The 20,948-nt window shown below is 54.3% G+C and overlaps 1 non-coding gene and 1 pseudogene across 1 annotated transcript; both read right to left on the reverse strand.

Moving 5' to 3' along the window:
- The window catches only part of LOC138568627 (hydroperoxide isomerase ALOXE3-like), a 935,706-nt pseudogene that overhangs the window by 135,896 nt on the left and 778,862 nt on the right, over nt 1–20,948 (reverse strand).
- Nucleotides 3,982–4,132, reverse strand: LOC138464971 (5.8S ribosomal RNA). The gene has a single exon (XR_011267551.1). It is a non-coding gene; the product is annotated as a 5.8S ribosomal RNA (ribosomal RNA).

Below are 20,948 nucleotides of genomic sequence, written 5' to 3' on the forward strand. Positions count from 1 at the left end.
GTTAAAGCAGTAGAAGGAATTAAGAACAGCATGGGATTCTGGTCCAGGTTACCCCTGGGTATGGTGGGGAGGGCTGCTCTGCTAAAAATGGTAGTTTTGCCCAGACTGTTGCATTTCTTTGTTAACATCCCGCATGGAATCCCGAGGCGCTTTTTCGCTAGCCTCCATAGCCTGTGTAGGAGCTTCATCTGGGGCAACTCCAGGAACAGGGTGGCTCTCTGGAAACTACAGAACTCGTGTGATAGGGGAGGGATCAACCTGCCAAATTTTGAGCTATACTATCTGGCAGGGCAGCTGCAGTATGTAGCAAGATGGCTGTCTGGCGAGGAGACGGCAGAAACCAGGCTGCTGTGCAGGGAACTGCTCCCCTTCTTTCACAAAGAAGTGGTGTGGCTGTCCAAGTCGAGGGTCCGGGGGATGGCGGGGCTGCTGGTATTGGGATGGGAGATATGGCACAGAACGTGGCAGATTGCGGGACACCTGGTTCCGTACTCTATGCAGGTGCCACTTGCAGCACTATGTGGAGAGGATCCCCAGCTGATACAAGGGGTCCGCAAGTACTGGGAACCAGTGGGCCTGGCCACCCTGGGAGACATATGGCTGGAAGGGGAGGCATTAGAGTTCCCAAACCTGATCGAAGATACTGGGGTGCATAAAGGGCAGTACATAACTTACACCAGAATTGTCAAGAGAGTACGAGTGAAGTGGCCAACAGAGGTGCTCATCGGACAACCGGATGCCACCATGGAGGCTATATATGATATTTCAGAGGGTGGGCATGAGATTTCCTGCATATACGAGCTGTTGGGGTCCAAGGTGGGTGAAGGACTTGACCCAACAGACAACTTTGGGAGGATGAGGTGGGAGAGCCCATGTCGGATGGGCTCTGGAAAAGAGCCCAAAGATATCATAAAAAAGTGTCCCGGAACGCAAGGCTCCAGCAGATCCAACTATATGTCACAAATAGAGCATAGCTCACCCCCAGTAAGATCGCTAGGTTTGGTGGCTATACGACTCAGAAATGCCCTAGGTGTGGGATGGAGGAGGCTGGGCTACTCCACATGTTTTGGGCCTGCCCTGAGGTGGGGCGGTTTTGGCAAGAAGTGAAGGCACGCTTAGCAGGAACCGGTATTACACTGGAGGTGGAGTCGGCCTGGACATGCATGCTGGGGGGATTCCCTAGGCCACGTAACTTAAAGCACATAAGCAAAATGAAAGATCTAGCATATGTCCTGGCCAAACGAAGGATAGCAATGTGCTGGAAGGCAGCCCAGAGGCCGAGGATAGAGTTGTGGTGGGCTGACCTCTTAAAATGGGCAGAGGCAGAAACGGCTGTTTGGTGGGACACGGTTTGTAGGGGAGGGGAGGAGGAGGTAGGACCCCTAATTGAATGGAGGCAGCTGGTGGCTACTATGAGTGCCCCCCCAGTCTGATCAGAGCGATGATAAAACGGATAAAGAGACGACGATAAACCCGCCTGAAAAATCACAGGATGATGACATGGACATATTGGCTCAAGTTAGGGGGGAGGGAGTTTCATGGGAATGGACAATGCTGATTGTAACACTCTGACGCTGAATCTGATGATGGAAGTCCCAAGAATTGTGTGTTATATAAAATAAAAAGGGTTTTTTCGAAAAAAAAAATACTCTGTGCGGCTCCCGCCGGCTTCTCTGGGATCATTGGCATTGCAGCACTGGACGCTGCAAGGGCGCCCGTCCCTGCCACTCTGGATTTGGGGATCTGAACCAGATTTCCTGTCGATCGGCTGAGGGCAATGGAGGCCATAGCCCCTCCCTTCCGAACGGCGCTCGCCCATCCCTTAGGACTGACTGACCCATGTTCAACTTCTGTTCACATGGAACCCTTCTCCACTTTATTCTTCAAAGTTCTCGTTTTAATATTGGCTACTACAACCAAGATCTGCACCTGCGGCGGCTCCACTCGGGCCCTCGCCCCTTCGCCTGACTTAGCCCCCGCGGCTCTCAACGCCGGCCTGGTATGGGCCTGATGCTCCAGGGCCATCCATTTTCAGGGCTAGTTGATTCGACAGGTGAGTTGTTACACACTCCTAAGCGGATTCCGACTACCATGGCCACCATCCTGCTGTCTATATCAACCAACACCGATTCTGGGGACTGATGAGCATCAGCATCATGCGCCTTAACCCCGGGTGCGGTTCATCCCGCAGCGCCTGTTCTGCTTACCAAAAGTTGCCCACTGAGCACTTTCATACAATACCCGGCTCCACGCCAGCAAGCCGGGCTTCATACCCATTTAAAGCTTGAGAGCAGGTTGAGATAATTTTGGCCCCAAGACCTCTAATCATTCGCTTTGCTAGATAAAACAGGGGTTTCCGTGCGCCAGCTATCTTGAGTGAAACTTCGGAGAGAACCAGCTACTATATCATTCGATTAGTCTTTTGCCCCTATACCCAGGTCGGATGACCGATTTACACATCAGGACCGCTACGGACCTCCACCAGGCCGAGTTCACCATCTTTCGGGTCCTATCACACATGCTCATGCATCATCTCTGACAGAGCGGGGGAGACGGGTCGGTGGAGAGCCCACCGCGACAGGATGCCACTGCAATCGCTGGGCATCGGCCCTCAACATCATTACATCACAGGGTTTCATTCATCCCTCTGACTCGGGCAGGCATTATATTCTTAGTCAGTGTTTCCAGACAGGTCGGGTGGTTAACCGACCCCTGGCGCCCTTTGTGGGCCTCCCCGCCCGGCAGCACGACGTGGTTGGGGTGTATTGAGGGCAGTCCACCACAGTCACATCGGGAGCCCTGTCTCCTGTGGCCACTCTAGCAACCCCCAAGAGGGGCCAGGAGAGTTGCCGGATAAGGGCCCGGTGGTGGTCTATCTCCCTCAGCCCCGTGGACACAGCAAAACTGCTGTCAGGGGGCTGTAACACTCTCTGCTGGAGCAGAGAGCCACCTGCCCCCTGGGGCTTTCCCAAATGCACACTGCTGGGGCTGGATGTGCCTGGGCCGCAGACCCGCAAGGGCCTCCACCGTTCCAGGTGACCAACCTGCCTGCCGTGTTGAATCCTGTGGGTGGACTGCACAGACCCCACCAGTTTACCGCTCAACCGTTTCACACCCTCTTGAACTCTCTTCAACTTTCCCTTACGGTACTTGTTGGTCACCAGTCTCGCGCCCGTATTTAGCCTTAGACAGAGTTTACCACACGCTTTGGGCTGCATTCCCAAGTAACCTGACTCCAAGAAGACCTGATCCCGGTGTGCGAGAGGCCGCTATCGGCCTAACACCATCCGCGTGGGGAGACTCGATCAGAAGGACTTGAGCCCCCTGAGTGATGCCGGGGAGTCGGTCTTCTGTACGCCACATTTCCCACGCCTGCTGCTGAATGGGGATTCGGCGCTGGGCTCTTCCCTTTTCACTGCCCGTTACTGAGGGAATCTTGGTTAGTTCCTTTTCCTCTGCTTAGTAATATGCTTAAATTCAGCAGGTCACCATGTCTGATCTGAGGCCGTGGTCGGGGAGCACAAAGCTCCGGGCAGCTGGCCTCGGGCCCGTATGGGCGGTTGCCCCAGCCCTTGGCGCAGGCGAGTGTATTCTGTCCCAATCTGTGACCGAAGCCCACATGGTCACGAGGTCCATGCTCCATGGTCATCCTGCGATGGCAGCCGTGGGACACCAAAGACAGCCACACACAGCACGGCCAGGTGCCCCGGGGTAGGGTGAAGGTGGGCCAGGCTGTTTTAAAGCCTGCTGCCGCTGCCACCACGTCCGGGGCGCGTCGGCCACCCGGCCCTCCCGACACCAGCATGAGGTGGGGAAACTGGGGAAACCAGGACGCGTTGGCAATGAGCTTGCGCGCCAGATCCAAGGATCCAGCGACGGTGCTGATCGGGGTCTGACCTTAGGGGGATGAATGGAAAGGGGTCCCTGCGACAGCCCAAGCAACGCCCCTGGGAGTGAACCCCGGGGCGATTGATGTACAAGCGACCCTCAGACAGGCGTAGTCCCGGGAAAAACCCAGGGCCACATGGTGCGTTCGAAGTGTTGATCAATGTGTCCTGCAATTCACACTAATTCTCGCAGCTAGCTGCGTTCTTCATCGATGCACGAGTCGAGTGATCCACCGCCAAGAGCCACAGGCAACTTTTTTTGTCCTAGACGTCGGCCTGACCCTGCCGGTGCAGGAGAGGTTGGGGGAGGCAGCGCTGGCTGTGGCAGGACAGCCCAGCTCCCTGTCTAGCTAGGCCGAAAGCATTGTGGTTTCAAAAAAATAAAAAATAATAATCCAGGTGCTCAGCCTGACCGCCAGCTGCAGCAGCACAGCGCTTCCCAGGGGGATGGAGGTAGGCTGCTCAGCCACCTGCCCACACGGCCTGATCCACTCATCCTTCCCCGACCCCTTCCGCTTCCCTTTTGGGAGGGGGGGCTGGGAGATGGACAACGAGGCAGGCCAGAGACAGCACAGACAGGGGGTCGGGTGGGACCACTAGAGTCTTCAAACCCCAGCCGGCCGCATAGGACCCAGCTCCAGGTACCTGGGCAAGAGGGAAGGTCACCCACTGTGCCAGCGGGCCTGGCCATTGCTCACACACAGATGTGGGCGGCTGGAACCTTGGCGCCCACCGTCAAGTGAGCCAGTTGCACCATGGCTCATGCCTGGCTTGCCCGGGTGCCTGTCTGCCTGGGGAGGCACCCCTCGAGAGCAGTCAGGTTTCCCTCAGCTCCCGGCTGCCCCCAGTCAGGGCTTCCCTGGTGACCGGGCTGTGCCCACCAATGCCCAGCCGCTGGCAGGTCAGAGAGAGGAGTGTGCGCCCCCGGCCAGCGCAGATGCGGGCTCAGTGAGGAGAGGGGGCTGGTTGACCACCCGCACCGGACCGCTCTGCGAGAGGTGCCCCGGGCTGTGGGTGTGCACGTCTGGGATGCAACCGAGGTTGGGCCCACGGCTCTCCCTCCCGCTGCTCTGCTGTTAATGATCCTTTATGCCCCCACCCACAAGCAGAAACCATTCACACTCAAATGCCCCATTTCTCCTTCCAAACACGTTCCAGATTCAAATGCCACCTCCCTCCTGACCTACATGCCACCATCCCTCCATCCGAACCCACACAAAGACACCAACATCCGTCCCTCCATACCTAAACCAAGATGCTCCACCCCTCAGAGCCACACCCATATGCTTCATCTCTACCTCCACACTCAGATGGCGCCATTCCCCCTCTCTCTATACCCACACCCAATTACCCCATCCCTTCGACACACACATGCTCCCACCACTCCAATAAACCAACATCCTTCTCTCCAGACAAACATACCCCATCCCTCCATTCACACCCAGATGCCCCCTTCCTTCCCACCAGAGCGCTCCAGCCCTGACCCACATGCTCCACCATTCCCTGACATGCCCCCATCATATGCCCATTCCATATCAACAATGCCCCCTCCGATCCAGACTCCACGATGCACAATCCCTTCCTCAAGACCCATACCATGATGGCCCATGCTCCCTCCACACAGAAAGATGCCCCTATCCGTCCTCCGACCAATGAGCCCCAATCCTTCCCTCCAGACCCACACCAATGTGCCCCATCCCTCCCTCCAGATGCACATCAATGTGTCCTGTGCTTCCCTTCATACCCAAAGCAATGTCCCCATCCCTCCCTACAGACCCACACCCATGTGCACCATCCCTTCCTCTCAGAACCACACCAAGATGTCCCATCCCTCCCTCTAGACCAATACCATAATGCACCATCCTCCCTCCACATAGCAAGATGCCCCTTGCATCAGATGCCTATGTGCCGATCCTGAATCACATGCAGAAAGCCCCAGCCAACCCCCTCTAAAACCACCCATCCTAGTATGCCCCCATCCGCCCAGACCCACACCAATGTGCCCGTCCCCTCCTTCCAGACCCACACCAATATGCGGTCATCCCTCCCCAGACCAATGTCCCCATCCCTCCCATCAAACCCACACCAATGTGCCCCCAACACCTCCCTACAGAGCCACACCAAGATGCCCAGTCCAACTTCCCAACCCACACCTAGATGACCCATGCCACCCTCCTGACCCACTGTGCCCCATCTCTCCCTCCGGAAAAACGCCCATGTGCCCCATCCACCTCCCTCCAGAGCCATACCAATGTGCCCCACCACCTCCCTACAGAAACACACCAATGTGCCCCCACCACCTCCCTCCAGAGCCACACCAATGGGACCCGACCACCTTCCACCAGAGCCACACCAAGATGCCTGTCCCACTTCCCAACCCACACCTAGATGACCCATGCCACCGTCCAGACCCACTGTGCCCCATCTCTCCCTCCAGAAACACACCCATGTGCACCATCCCTCCGCCCAGATCCACGCCAATGTGCCCCCACCACCTCCCCCCAGAGCCACACCAAGATGCCCCATCCAACTTCGCAACCCACACCTAGATGACCCATGCCACCCTCCAGACCCGCAGTGCCCCATCTCTCCCTCCAGAAACACACCCATGTACCCCCACTACCTCCGTCCAGAGCCACACCAAGATGCCCCGTCCAACTTCCTAACCCACACCTAGATGACCCATGCCACCCTCCAGACACACTGTTCCCCCATCTCTCCCTCCAGAAACACACCCATGTGCACCATCCCTCCGCCAAGATCCACACCAATGTGCCCCATCACCTCCCTCCAGAGCCACACCGATGTGCCCCCACCACCTCCCTCCAGAGCCACACCAAAATGCCCCGTTCCACTTCCCAACCCACACCTAGATGACCCATGCCACCCTCCAGATCCACTGTGCCCCATCTCTCCCTCCAGAAACATGCCCATGTGCACCATCCCTCCACCCAGATACACACCAATGTGCCCCCACCACCTCCCTCCAGAGCCACACCAAGATGCCCTGTCCAACTTCCCAACCCACACCTAGATGACCCATGCCTCCCTCCAGACCCACTGTGCCCCATTTCTTCCTCCGGAAACACGTCCATGTGCCCCATCCACCTCCCCCCAGTGCCACACCAATGTGCCCCACCACCTCCCTCCAGAGCCACACCAAGATGCCCCGTCCAACTTCCTAACCCACACCTAGATGACCCATGCTACCCACCAGACCCGCTGTGCCCCATCTCTCCCTCCAGAAACACACCCATGTGCAACATCCCTCCGCCAAGATCCACACCAATGTGCCCCACCACCTCCCGCCAGAGCCACACCAATGTGGCCCCACCACCTCCCTCCAGAGCCACACCAAAATGCCCCGTCCCACTTCCCAACCCATACCTAGATGACCCATGCCACCCTCCAGACACACTGTGCCCCATCTCTCCCTTCAGAAACACACCCATGTGCACCATCCCTCCACCCAGATCCACACCAATGTGCCCCCACCACTTCCCTCCAGAGCCACACCAAGATGCCACGTCCAACTTCCTAACCCACACCTAGATGACCCCTGCTACCCACCAGACCCACTGTGCCCCATCTCTCCCTCCAGAAACAAACCCATGTGCACCATCCCTCTGCCAAGATCCACACCAATGTGCCCCACCACCTCCCTCCAGAGCCACACCAATGTGCCCCCACCACCTCCCTCCAGAGCCACACCAAAATGCCCCGTCCCACTTCCCAACCCACACCTAGATGACCCATGCCACCCTCCAGACACACTGTGCCCCATCTCTCCCTCCAGAAACACACCCATGTGCACCATCCCTCCACCCAGATCCACACCAATGTGCCCCACCACTTCCCTCCAGAGCCACACCAAAGTGCCCCACCACCTCCCTCCAGAGCCACACCAGGATGCCCCGTTCCACTTCCCAGCCCGCACCTAGATGACCCATGCCACCCTCCAGACCCACTGTGCCCCATCTCTCCCTCCAGAAACACACCCATGTCCTCCATCCCTCCCCAGACCCACACCAATGTACCCCAACCCACACCACGGTCCCTATCCCTCACCCAGACCCACACCACTATGTCCTATCCATCCCTCCAGACCCACACTAATGTGCCCCCTTTCTCCAGAGCCACGCAAAAGTGGCTCATCCCACCAGACCTACACCAGCATGCCCCTATCCAACCATTCAGACCCCAGCAAGATGCCCAATCCCTCCCTCCAGTCCAATAACATAATGCCTGATCCTTCTTCCAAATAGCAAGATGCCCCTTCCCCCTTGCAACAAATGCCTGTGTGCCATCCCGAATCACACGCAGATAGCCCCAGCCAACCCCCTCTAAAACCACGCATCCTAATAATCACACCCTCATAAAACATTAAATCACTCTATTAACCCCCGTTGATCAGTTAAACACAAGCATACACTGTCTCCCTGTTCCTTTTCTTAGCCCTCCATACCTTTCATGTTGAATAGCTGAGCATGATTTTTAAAGTAAATGTAATTTCCTGCTCCCCCGTCTAAATCGGGTGTCTTGCAGGAACGTTCACGGTATCCGGAAGAAAATTCCAATTTACAGCCAGCCAAAAGCACACGGGTTGCTGCTGTGCCTGCAGCCTGGCAGCCAGAGCCTTGCCGCTCAGGACTCTCCAGGGCCTCCTAGAAATGTTCCCGGTGTTGAAATGCCAACCCCAAACGCTGCTAGCCAAAGGCTGGCAGGGTCCGGTTGCATTTGCACCAGCGGCAGCCAGAGCGTTCAAAATTCCCGCTCAGCCCCAGCCCGCTTACTGAACGTGCTCCGGACCAGAACCGCTTATCTGCTCCAGAAAGCACGCGAATTACATCAGAGGTCACGTGACAACGAGGGGGCGGGCCGTTGCTCTGGTCCTTTTTTCGGATGGGAACTAGTCGCTGGGGACGCTAGCAGAGGCCCGTTCCTCTAACAGGAACTAGGGATGGTGGCTCTGTTGCAGGGGAGAGGAGACTCTCAGAGAAGGCGGACCAGGCAGGGCGGAGCAGTGACTGGGTGGAGGGTGCTGGGTTCGAGGAGGAGGAGCGGTCTCTGGAGTCGGATGCAAGAAGTGAGAGTGCTCAGAGGAGGCGGTAAGAATGGGTAAGGGGAAAGGGAAGGTTGGAAAGAAAGGGGGGGTGGAGGAGGAGGAGGCAAAGAGGGGGAAGGCATCGGCCCTCATTACGACCCAGGCGGTAAGCGGAAAACGATGCAGGTAAGTGAATACCGGCATCGTTTACCGCTAGGTCCGATTATGACCCGCGATAGTGCAAATAGCGACATCGTAGTTTACGGTGCCGCTAACAGCACCAAGGTCGCGCGCGCGACCCACCATGCCGTAAATACCGGCATGGCGCAAAGCTACGCAGATCACAAACCAAGCGGACATGCCCCTAACGCCATCGCCAAGGCTGTAAAGTACCTTACCGCCATGGCGCTAATTCTGCCATCGCAAACCAACCGTAAATGGCCATGGCAGTGTTCCCAGCTGCCACAGGTGCACAGAATCAGCACAGGTGGAGGCAATACAGACTCTCCCAGTGCAAAAAGAGCACACCCCACCCCTACCAGCCCCGGTCACATTCCACAATGATACCAATAGGACTAGCAATGTTGGGGCTATCAGGAGGACCTGATAGCAATGCGAGTGCTACAACTGCAACAACAACAACAACAACAACAACCTGCACAGAGGAGACGCAGGAGGAGAAGGAGGGCAAGGCAGGGCCAGCAAGCCCCACCAGCACAGCCAGTGGCACCACGCAGGCAGCCCCCAATCCCACGCATCAGAGCCAGTCCATTCAACCTCACCGCAGAGCAGATCCACACCCTGTACCGACTGGACCGGGACACCATCACCAACATTGTGCACATGATACACAACGACATCGTCAGCATGATAGAAACACCCACCGCCATCCCGCCCCTACTGAAGGTCGTGTCCGTGCTCCACTTCCTGGCCACAGGCACCTACCAGCACACAGTGGGCCACTTGCATGGCATATCCCAACCATTATTCTCACGTACACTGATCCAAGTGCTCGATGCCCTCCTCAAGCACACAGACGACCACATCTCATTGCCACGGTCTGCCCAGGAGATTGCCAACACCAAAGTGGGTTTCCATGCTCTAGCTGGCATACCTGGTTGCATTGGTGCCATCGACTGCACCCACGTTGAATTGGTGGTCCCACATGCCATGGAGGTACCATACCGCAACCGTAAACTATTTCACTCAATCAACGTGCAAATGGTCTGCGACTCCAACAAGATCTTCACACATTGTTGTGCCCGATTCCCCGGATCAACGCATGATTCAATGGTCCTTCGGAACTCCACAATACCACGCTACATGGAGCGACATGCAGGCCCAAGATCCTGCCTACTCGGTGAGTCTAATGTGATGAGCATGGAAATGCGAAGTGTGTAGGTGATCGACGTACCAATGCATATTGCACCTGGCAGAAAGGGGGGGGGGGAATGATGCATACGTCACATTGCTGCGACTAGCAGTAGCCAGATCATACCCTGAGGCAGCACTCACGTCATCTGACAACAGTATACATGATGCCTGATCTAATCAGCCCTAACATGTGAATGAAAGTGTTCCCCAACCATGACACAACCATCTGCAAGTGCATTGTACGAAATGTGATTACATTGACTCCAAAGGAACGCACCTACATGCACGTCACCAAACACCATCAACTGAAAGGCCTGTCCCCCATAACTGCGCACAAAGGAGGCACATGTCGGACAGGAACATCAATGCACCACTACACAGACAGCAAGACCCACAAACTCCCCCATTGACACCAGTATTGTTCCCTGGGGTCATAATGAGCCAGAGAGCAATGTTGCAATCATGTGAGCATTGACCTCACAGGACACGTGCCAGGTCACATAAACTAACGGCCTGAACGGACACAGTGGATGGGCACTCACAAGGCAATTGTCCCCCCTGCATTGTGTCTTGGCATGCAAAACAGTACATGAGTACCGGTTGCATGGTGTGAATCTATTAGCACAACTGAATCTGGTGCAAAGTTACAGTTGAATGCAAGGCATGGTGGCGCGTCATGTTCAGAAAGCAATCTCATTCCTGACACATACATTGTTGCCCATTTACAGGTGATGCAGGCTATCCCCTGAAGAGGTGGCTCCTTACACCAGTCCGGAACCCACAGAACCAGCATGAGGAGGACTTCAACCGTGCCCATGCACGTACCCGTGTGGTGATAGAGCAGGCCTTTGGCCTACTGAAGGCACGTTTCCGCTGCCTCAGCAGGTCTGGCGGGGCACTCCTGTACCGCCATGAGAAGGTTGCGAAGATCGTCATGGCATGTGTCATGCTACACAATATGTGCGTCAGACGTAACGTGCCTCTGCCCCCTGACGCAGAACTGAAACCACCTGATGATGAGGATGATGAGGGTGGGGATGGGGCAGCACCTCAAGGAGGCAGCGATGCACAGGAGGGCTGTGAAATGCGTCAGAATCTCATTGACCAATGCTTCTAGCAAACACTGCGTGTGCGTGTAACATGTGGACGGGACTTGGGGCACTGTGTGTGTCTGGTATATGCACACTGTAGACTGTACAACAATAAAGCACACATACACAATGAGCAATGTCCACACATTTGGTTTGTGATAAAAGTAAAAGTGTATTGTGCTCCTGAAAAGATATGACACACCCAATCCCCCCTCCCCCCTGAACACCCCAACACACCCATTCCCCCCTCCCCCCTGAACACCCCAACACACCCAATCCCCCCTCCCCCTGAACACCCCAACACACCCAATCCCCCCTCCCCCTGAACACCCCAACACACCCAATCCCCCCTCCCCCCTGAACACCCCAACACACCCAATCCCCCCTCCCCCTCCCCCCCAGAAATCCCTGCAAAGGAGTGCCAGTGCCTGTGGTGAAGTGGGTAATGTTTTAGTGGTCCACTGTGCGGGCACTATTGCCAGCCCCCTGTCCCGGAACCTGGGGCCCCCCTGCCTGTACTCCTCCGGGTCCTGGATGACCTGCGGACGGGGCTGGATGGGGCCGAACTTGCAGCTGAGGAGGTACGCCGTGTGTCCATGATTGTCCGTATCAGTTCACTAATCATATTACGCACTGCGGCTAGTTCCGTGCATATGTTCGTGCTTGCTGATTGGATGGCTGCCTTGATGCTGTCAGCACACCTCTCCATGCCTGAACTGGCACCTCCACAATCAGCAACATGCTGCGTTAGGATTGACGCCAGTTGTTCTTGCCTCGCTGATATTTGGTCCAGCACCTGGCTGTAATCAGGCACAATGGGGGTTGCAATTGCAGGCCCAATAGGACTACTCCCCTCCTCCCCTACTCCCACTTGGCTTGGAGTGGCTGGCCATGAACCTCCAGGGGATTGCCCCTGTGTGTCCTGTCCATGCAGGCTACATGGGGACAGGTGTGGGGAGGTAAGTTGGGTGTGGGGGGGACCTTCCATGTCATCATCCCCATTCGCCACATCGCTGTCAGAACAGGCTGCGATGGCTGCAGTCTCCCCGACTATACTGCTCCCCGCAGACACGATCCCCTCAGTGGGCAGCAGTGGTTGTGGGTCTGCCGTGGGTGCCATCATGTCCCTTTCCTCGGGGGGAATTGCTGCCCTGGGCTGTTCGGCAACAGGAATATTGGCCTGCTGTGGGTTGGCCATGGGTCCTGCAGAGGTGGATGGTTGGTGGCCTCTTCCCTCTGTCCTGGTCTTCTTGGCTGGGGTGGTGCCACTCTCGTCCCTGCCGGCGTCCGAGTGTGAGCCTGTGGTGGAGCAGAGGAGGGAAAGTGTTATTGATGGTTCAGCGGACATTGAGCAGGCATTGTGATGAGTGCCATGGTTTAGATGAATAGATGGTGGACTTTGTAGGCCGTGACATACAGGTTGTCTCCCTTTTGGGTGGGTTGAGCATGCAGGAATGTGTGTGCCTGCTGTAGAGTGTACATGCTGCATGTGTGCAGGGTGTGGGTCTTCTGCTGATGTGTTGCGTTTGCCATATGGGGCGACATTGTGATTCCCATGTAAGTGTGATTCAGGGTGTTTTGCAAGGCTGATTTGGAGGCACCTACCTGTGTCTCCTGATGTCGGGGCTCCTCTCTCCATTCCGCCTACGCCCTCGATGCACTCTATGCTGATCAATGAGGCACATGTCTCCTCCCATGGCTGCATCTTCAGTGGGGAGTCTGCTCCACCGCCAGTTGCCAGTCCCAGGTTGCGGTTTGCTGACAGTATACCCCTTACTTGGAGCCGGAGGTCATCCCACCTTTTGCGGCACTGTCTGGCGGTGTGTGGGGTGGTACCTACGGCACTGACGCGTTGTGCCACGAGTTCCCATACTGCTTTTTTCCGGGCTATGGCTGGTCTCGTCATCTCTGATGAGAAGACGACGTCTGCCTTCTCCTGCAGCGTTTCTGCCAGCATAGTCAGTTCTTCGCGACTGAAGCGTCCTGCCGCTGCCTGTCGCAGGCTTTTTTAACAACTTTTGGCATGGTTAGGTGAGGAAATGGGTGGGTAATGGGATTCACAGGGTTTCAGGGTCGAATGTAGTGTGGTTGGGTGGGATGGCAATGGATTGTGTTTTTAAAGATGGCCGCTGTGCTCTTTCCCGTTCCGCCGCGATGACGCTAATTCCGGTTCCGCTTATTTGCGGTGACCGCTAATTACGGGGCCCGCTAATTACGGGGCCGCTGATTACGGTCGGCGCTATGATGGGTGGCGGTAGGTCACCCAGCGCTGCATTCGATGCCGGTAAGGGCTGTTTACGCCATGGCGTAGTTTACATTACCGCCATGGCGTAATGCTCGTGAGCGATGCGTCGGAATATGGCGTAAACGATGATTACGCCATGGCGTTAATGTAGCTTACTTACCACCAGGGTCGTAATGTGGGCCATCATCTGTGAAGTTTACACCTTTGGAGGGGGGTAAGGGGAGAAATGAGGGACGGTATCGCAGCAGATCCCATCAGAGGGATGATGAAGGGGGGCTGGTCAGGGACATCTCAGGGTCGGGGACGCCAGAAAAATGCGCTTTGGAGGGGCTGGAAGCCTCAGTGAGCAGTATGTCTGAGGAGAAGATGCAGTCTGATAGTGTGTGGAAGGTAGTGTTGAAACCTGAAAATCGTGACAAGACGTTTCTGGGGGTGAATCCGACGGAGATTGCTAGAAGGCAGCAGTGGGAGATGTTTACCGGGTACAAGTGGTGGCTGGGGGTCAGTTGTTGGTGGAGGGGTCGGATGCTGATAGCAAAGCAAAGATTCTGGAGGTGCATTGTCTGGGTAGGCATGCGGTAAGAGTGTTTGATCAAAGTGGAGTGTCTTGTAAGGGGGTGCTGTATGGAGTGCCAGTGGTTATGAGTATGTCTGAGGTGGAGGAGCAACTGGCGAGAGTGGGGGTGGTGGAGGCGTGGAGGTTGGGGAGGAGGGATGCACATGGGGATGTGGTGTCTACAACTGTGGCAGTGAGATTTGAGAGAACGGAGTGTCCGGAGGTGGTGGAGATGGCTTATCAGAGGTATCGTGTGAAAGCATATGTGGCAATGCCATTAAGGTGTTATAAGTGTCAACGATTTGGACATGTGGGGAGAGCATGCAGGAATGAGAGACATTGTGGGAGGTGTGGTGGAGAGCATGATATAAAGGAATGTAAGGTGGGGACTCCGGAGAAATGTGTGAATTGTGGGGGGGGAGCATTCTTCCGCGTTTAGGGGGTGTGAGAGTTACAGGGTGGCGAGAGAAGTGGTACAGGTGAGGGCGGCGGAAGGTCTGTCTTATGCGCAGGCTGTTGCAAAGGTGAAACCAGTACGGGTAGTGAGTGAGGTGAGAAAAAGTTGGTGGTGGATGAGGTTGTGGGAAGAAAGAAAGTGGTGGGTGAAGTGAAAGGTGTAGAAATGGTGGTTGTTCCGAAAACTGAGTTTTTGTGCTTTATAGTGAATGTGCTGGATCTGGTTCAGAGGAATACGTCTATCAGTTCATCAGATCTTATGAAAGGAGTGGTGGAAGCTGGGAGGAGGTTTTTGAATGTTGTAGATGTATCAGAAGAAGATGTGTTTAAGAAGGTTGCTAAAGTGCGGAAGCTGAGTGGGGTGCCGACATGAGGATTTTGCAGTGGAACGCGAGGAGTTTGTTGAGGAATGGACAGGAGTTGAAAGCCGTGATGTGTGAGGAATTGAATGTTGACGTGGTTTGTATTCAGGAGACATGGTTGAGGGGTGATTTGAGATTTGTGATACCAGGTTTTGAGTTGTTTCGTAAGGATAGGTTGGAGGGTAGAGGGTGGGGTGTGGCTTTAGCAGTTCAAAAGGGGTTGATTGCAAGGGAGATTGTGGTGGATGGGGCAGGGATTCGGGTAGGAGGATCGGAAGTATTGGTGCTGAATTATTATAATCCATGTGAGGTGGTGGAAGTGGGTGTGTTGACTGGAGTGATAAGAGGACATGTGGGACCGTGTGTTTTGTGTGGTGATTTTAACAGTGCCAACACGTTGTGGGGTAGTGATAGGACAGATACGAATGGAGAACTGTTGGAAGACATGGCGGATGAATTGAGTCTGGTATTGCTGAATGATGGGTCGGGTACGAGGTTGGATGTGAGGACTGGGAAGCTGTCGTGCTTGGATTTGACCTGGGTGACTGCTGCAATTGCAGGTGAATGTGATTGGGAGGTGCGTGAGGATGGAGACATGGGGAGTGATCATTCTGCTATTTTGGTGACTGTGAGGGGTGAGTTAGGGATCAGGTCACGTATGACTGGGAGTCGGTTGAATTTTAGGAAGGCTGATTGGGAGGTGTACAAAGGAGTGTGTCGGGATTTGATTGTTCCAAGGGGAAGAGAGGGGGGGTTGGATGAATGGAATGAGCATCTGGTGCAGGGAATGAGAACAGCGTCTGTGGCAGCAGTTCCAGAGGTTGAGAAGGGGAAGGGTGGGAAGATCGAGGTTCCTTGGTGGTCGGTGGAATGTTCAAGAGCAGTGGCGGCACGAAAGAAGGCTAGAGCAAGAGCGGTGAGAACGGGAATGTTGGTGAATCTGGTGGCATATAAGAAGGCTAAGGCGGTGGTGCAGAGGGTGATTAGGGAAAGAAAGTGAGGATATTGGAGGGGCTATTGTGGGTCCCTGGTGAGTGATTCTGGTGTGAGTGAGGTTTGGAAACAGTTCAAGCGAATGTCCGGATTAATGAGGTCGCAGGGTGGTATGTCTGTGTTGTTGAAAGGAGAAGAGGTGATTAGTGAGGATGGGGATAAGGCAAATTTGTTGGGGGAGTATTTTGCCGGGGTTCACAGTTCGAGGAACTTCCCAGAAGAGGTGAGGATACGAATGGGTGTGGTAGAGGAGGAGACGCGAGAGGTGGTGGCGAATGTTGGGCCTTGGGAGGAGCAATATGAGGTTTCATTTTCGAAGGTAGAGTTGAATGGAGCGATTCGGAAGGGGAAGTGGTCTAGCCCTGGGGTGGATGGAAATATGCCTGAGGAATGTAAGTTAGAGGTATTAGCGTTGTTCAATGAGATCTGGAAGAATGGAGTTTTGCCGAAGTTGTGGAAAAGAGCGATTGTAGTGGCGATTTTGAAGGGTGGCAAGGTTCCTACAGAGTGTAAGTCATATAGACCGATTGCATTGACTGTTGTGCTGTGTAAGGTTATGGAACGGATGGTGGTTGAGCGATTGGGGTTTTATTTGGAGTCAAATGGATGTTTGAGTGACTTTCAGAGTGGGTTCAGGAGAAATCGGTCGATGGCTGATCCATTAGTGAGATTAGTGACTGGGGTGGAGGAGGCATTATGTGATGGAGAGTTGGTGGGAGCGTTCTTTTTGGATTTGGAGAAGGCGTATGATATGGTGTGGAAGGGAGGGTTGTTAGTGAGACTGTTGGAGATGGGTGTGAAGGGAAGAATGTTTCGGTGGATCGAGGCATTCTTGGCAGATAGGACATTTCAGGTGAGAGTGAGGGGGGTGCTGTCTGAAGTTTGGAAGATGGAGAACGGGACGCCGCAGGGGAGTGTGATTAGTGCGATGCTGTTTAATGCGATGGTGGATGGGTTGATTCGAGCTTTGGCGGGAATTGGGTGTCAGGTGGATTTCTTCGCGGATGATGGTGTGGTCTGGGTAAGAGGGCGGTGTTTGTTGTTGGTACAGAGACGGTTGCAAGCTGCGATAGTACGCATGGAGGAGTGGTATGGGAAATGGGGTTTCTCAGAGTCTGTGGATGTGAGTATGGTGTTCTCAAGGAAAAGAGTGCAGCAGGAGTTGAATTTGGTTTTGAAAGGTGTGAGGGTGAAGAGCGTGGAAGAGTTTCGGTACTTGGGGGTGATTCTGGATAGAAAGTTGAATAGGAATGTGCAAGTGGATGGTGTGGTGGATAAGTGTAAACGCAGGCTGAATTTGTTGCGGGCGGTGACTGGGAAAGAATGGGGTGCGCAACAGAAGTGTTTACGAATGTTGTATAAGGGGTTGATTTTGAGTGTGATGGATTTTGGGTGTCAGGTGTCAGTGGGTTATACGTCGAGTCAGAAGTTGCGGTTAGAGGGTACAGGCGAGGGCATTGAGAGTTTGTCCCCGTGTGATGAGGTCCTCTCCAGTGAATGCGTTCAGGTGCTTGTGGGAGAGATGCCATTGGGGTTGAGGAGGGATGCGTTAAATATGAGATGGTGGGTGAACTGCAGTGCGAAGAGTGTGGCTCATCCGGTGCGTGAATGTTTGAAGTATAATTGGAAGTTTGACTATTACAGGGATCGGTGGAGGAGGAAGGGGGGCACTTTTGGGTTTCATATGTGGGAGAAGGGAATGCAGTGGGGTGTGGGTGATTTGAATATTGTGACAGATACGGATTTGGAGAGAAGGTGGATGATGTGATCTCCAAAGGTGTGTTTGGAGTTGGCAAATGAGGTATCGAAGAAGAGAGGAATGCGGGGTGAGATCAAAGCTTTGGGTCAGGAGTATGTGGCAGGAAAGGAAGGATACAAGGTGTTTACGGATGGTTCAAAGGATCCTGTGACTGGGAGAGTGGGAATGGCGTATTATCTAGAAAGCATTGGGGAGTATAAAATAGGACGAATGATGTGTCTATTTGTACGGCTGAGTTGGTGGCGATTGCATTGGTGATTGATAGGGTGTGTGAGTTGGGGTATGAGAAAGTGGTGGTGTTCTCAGATTCATTGAGTGGGTTACAGGGGATTGTGGCAGGGGATGGTGATAGGAAGGATGTGATTTTGGACATTAGGATGAAGATTGATCGGTGTGTGTGCGGGGGTATGGATTTGGCGTGGGTTCCCAGTCACAGTGGCATTTTGGGAAATGAGTTGGTGGATCTGGCGGCGGGTGAGGGTATGAGGAGGGGAGGGATTGATGTGAGGTTGCCTTTGAGTGTGGATGAGGTGAAGGCTGTGATGGTGAGACGGGTCCTGGATGAGTGGCAGGAGAGGTGGGTGAATGGGGTGAAGGGCAGTTGGATATTCGGTGTTCGTGGGAAAGTGTCGGTGAAGGTGGATGCAGGGAGTTCAGAATGGAGGAGGGGGGAGGAGGTGATGCTGAATCGGTTGACGATAGGTCATGTGGGGCTGAATGACTGTCTATTTCGAATAGGGAAGCGTGAATCAAGAGACTGTGCGGTGTGTGGGGTGCCTGAAACGGTGGGACATTTTTTGATTAGGTGTGAAAGACATGTTGCAGAGAAAGAATTGATGAGAGTTCGGTTGGCTGCGTTGGGTGTGGCTGAGCTGAGTGGGAGGACTATACTGGGAGGTGATGGGGAGAGAGGCAGGAGGAGGAGTAGGGTGATGTTGGATTTTGTGAGGCAGACGGGGAGGTGGGAAGAGTTGTGAGCTTAAATGGAGTCAAATAATAATTAGTGGGTACGGTGCACATCATCCTATAGGATGGGGAAGCGCCTGCGTGGGTCCGCCCACGCCTCCGATAATTAAGAAGAAGAGGAAGAAGGAACTAGTCGCTACCGTGTTGTTCATGTGCTCGGCCTCGACTGCGGCCGCAGCGCCTCCCCCGCAGCTTCAGGCCCAGGCTGAGGTCAGGAGCGGGTGTGTTTGCAATGCTTACTGTGCTGCCACGACGCAGGGCCTGCTGGCCTCGGCCACCGCTGGCGGCTTACAGTTCAAAGCCGTGCAGGACCGGGCAGGCGCTCGCCTACGGCCACGGCACACAGCCCTAGGCTGACGCGGGCTGACCTCTTCAGCGCCATGTGGAATTTTGGGGTAAGACTGCAAGCCTCACTGGGCACTGAGCCTCTCAGCAGTCTTTTATGGACTGAAGCCAAACCTGGTTCCGAAATTTAGGGAAGAAACGTCTTTGCTGAATTATTAAAGTGCGCATTAACAAATCGATACCCAATGGCATGTGCACGCCAGTGAACGCTTCATCACCTCAAACATGGATCGCCCTCTTGCCTACTAAAGCTCTGCCATGACAGGCTGGGGATACGTGCTCCAGGACACTTTACCATCACAGCCCACACATGAAGCACCATACCTGCAAGGAACAGTGCATTAATTACATCACCAGAGCTGACATGAGAACAATGCTGTCACCGATTTCTTACTTCGTGCAGAGAACCACACATTCAGAAAGGCATCTGGAGACCGGAAAAACACATACATGGCCCCTGGATTCACCTTCTAAATGCATAAGTGTCCACTAGGGGTGGAGAGGGTACAGTAAAAGAATATGCTGTTTGGTTTTGACACATTTTGGTGGCACATCCACCAAAATATGCCCAAAAATACTGCTACAAAAAATTGAGACACACAGGGGAGGGGGTATTAGAAAAATGAATATCTAGTTGGCATGATTACTGGCAATGCTGCGGCATAAAACTACAAAATGTGTACTCTTGTAACATTCCTGTATATCAACCAATAATCAGCTCTTTAACTATATTTCTCCCAATCATGAGCTCCGACTCATGAAGCTGCGTGCCTGAACTTACATGTGGGCAGGGGCAAAACAATTGCTTGCAGAGACCCATGATCCCTGGCAACTCCGGTAGAGGCAAGGCTCACTCCATGATTCTGAACTGAGGTGTGGTGCTTGGTAATTGACACAGCAAGGCAATGCCATTTTTTAGGGCGTGCTCAGTGCTCGTCCCTCCACTCCTCTTAGTAAATACAGTCGTACAGGGCAGCCCTGGCACCGCCATAGTCTGTTCTATTTCTCTTTTCTTCACAGCTCCAAAAGCAGCAGTGCTGAGGTGTGGTGTCTTGCGGAAGCACCAACAGCCATCCTTGCAGCCTACTTGCCTCTTAAAGGCTACCTCTGCACCGGACCCTGTAACCACACACAGCTGTCCCAGGGTGCATGTGCCTAATGGCAGGCAGCCCTGGAACAGGCATCGTCCATTCCACTATTCTGCTTTCCCCATCATGCCCCCAAGCAGTAACAGTGAGTTCCAGTGCCTGGTAGCAGCTCCAAAAGCTACACAGGCTGCTCTGCATGTTTTTCTTTTTACCCTGGGCATCGCCCATCCTCCAGCAGCACAATAATGCGGGGCCCAATGGCAGTACGTCCCATTAATAGCAGAGCCCGCTCCATTTATCGTGTCCCTCTACTGCCAGATTGTCAATACCTCACTCTCAATCCACCTGCCAACCACTCTCGCTAAAGCCACACTGCATCACAGTCTGCTGCCTGTAGCGGTGCAGGCCCTGCTCTTTTTTGTGTCCCTTTTTCAAGCTGACAAGCCATCAGCTTTTCGACCATCCTACTAAGGCATGCTGCATTCCGGGCGCCTTATGTGCTGAGGAAAGGGCGACACACATGAGGGGGCTGAGAGCCTAATGGTCAGTTTAACCATTAGCAGCACTCCGGTGCACGCCGTGTGATGCACGGCCGCACGGCCACTCGGCCGGCCTTTCTGGACACATTCATAATCCATTTTATTCAGGGACGCCATCTGCCGCCGCCAATACAATCAAGGGTGTTTATTAGCCGCCAAAACAGTAGAGGCAACACGGACCCACGTCCAAGAACAGCAAAGTTGGGGGTGAAGTGAAAGTTGGGAGAAGGGGGAAATATCACC

The sequence above is a fragment of the Ambystoma mexicanum genome, chromosome 1p, assembly GCF_040938575.1.
Source record: "Ambystoma mexicanum isolate Mex_15411 chromosome 1p, UKY_AmexF1_1, whole genome shotgun sequence".
NCBI classification, from domain to species: Eukaryota; Metazoa; Chordata; class Amphibia; order Caudata; family Ambystomatidae; genus Ambystoma; species Ambystoma mexicanum.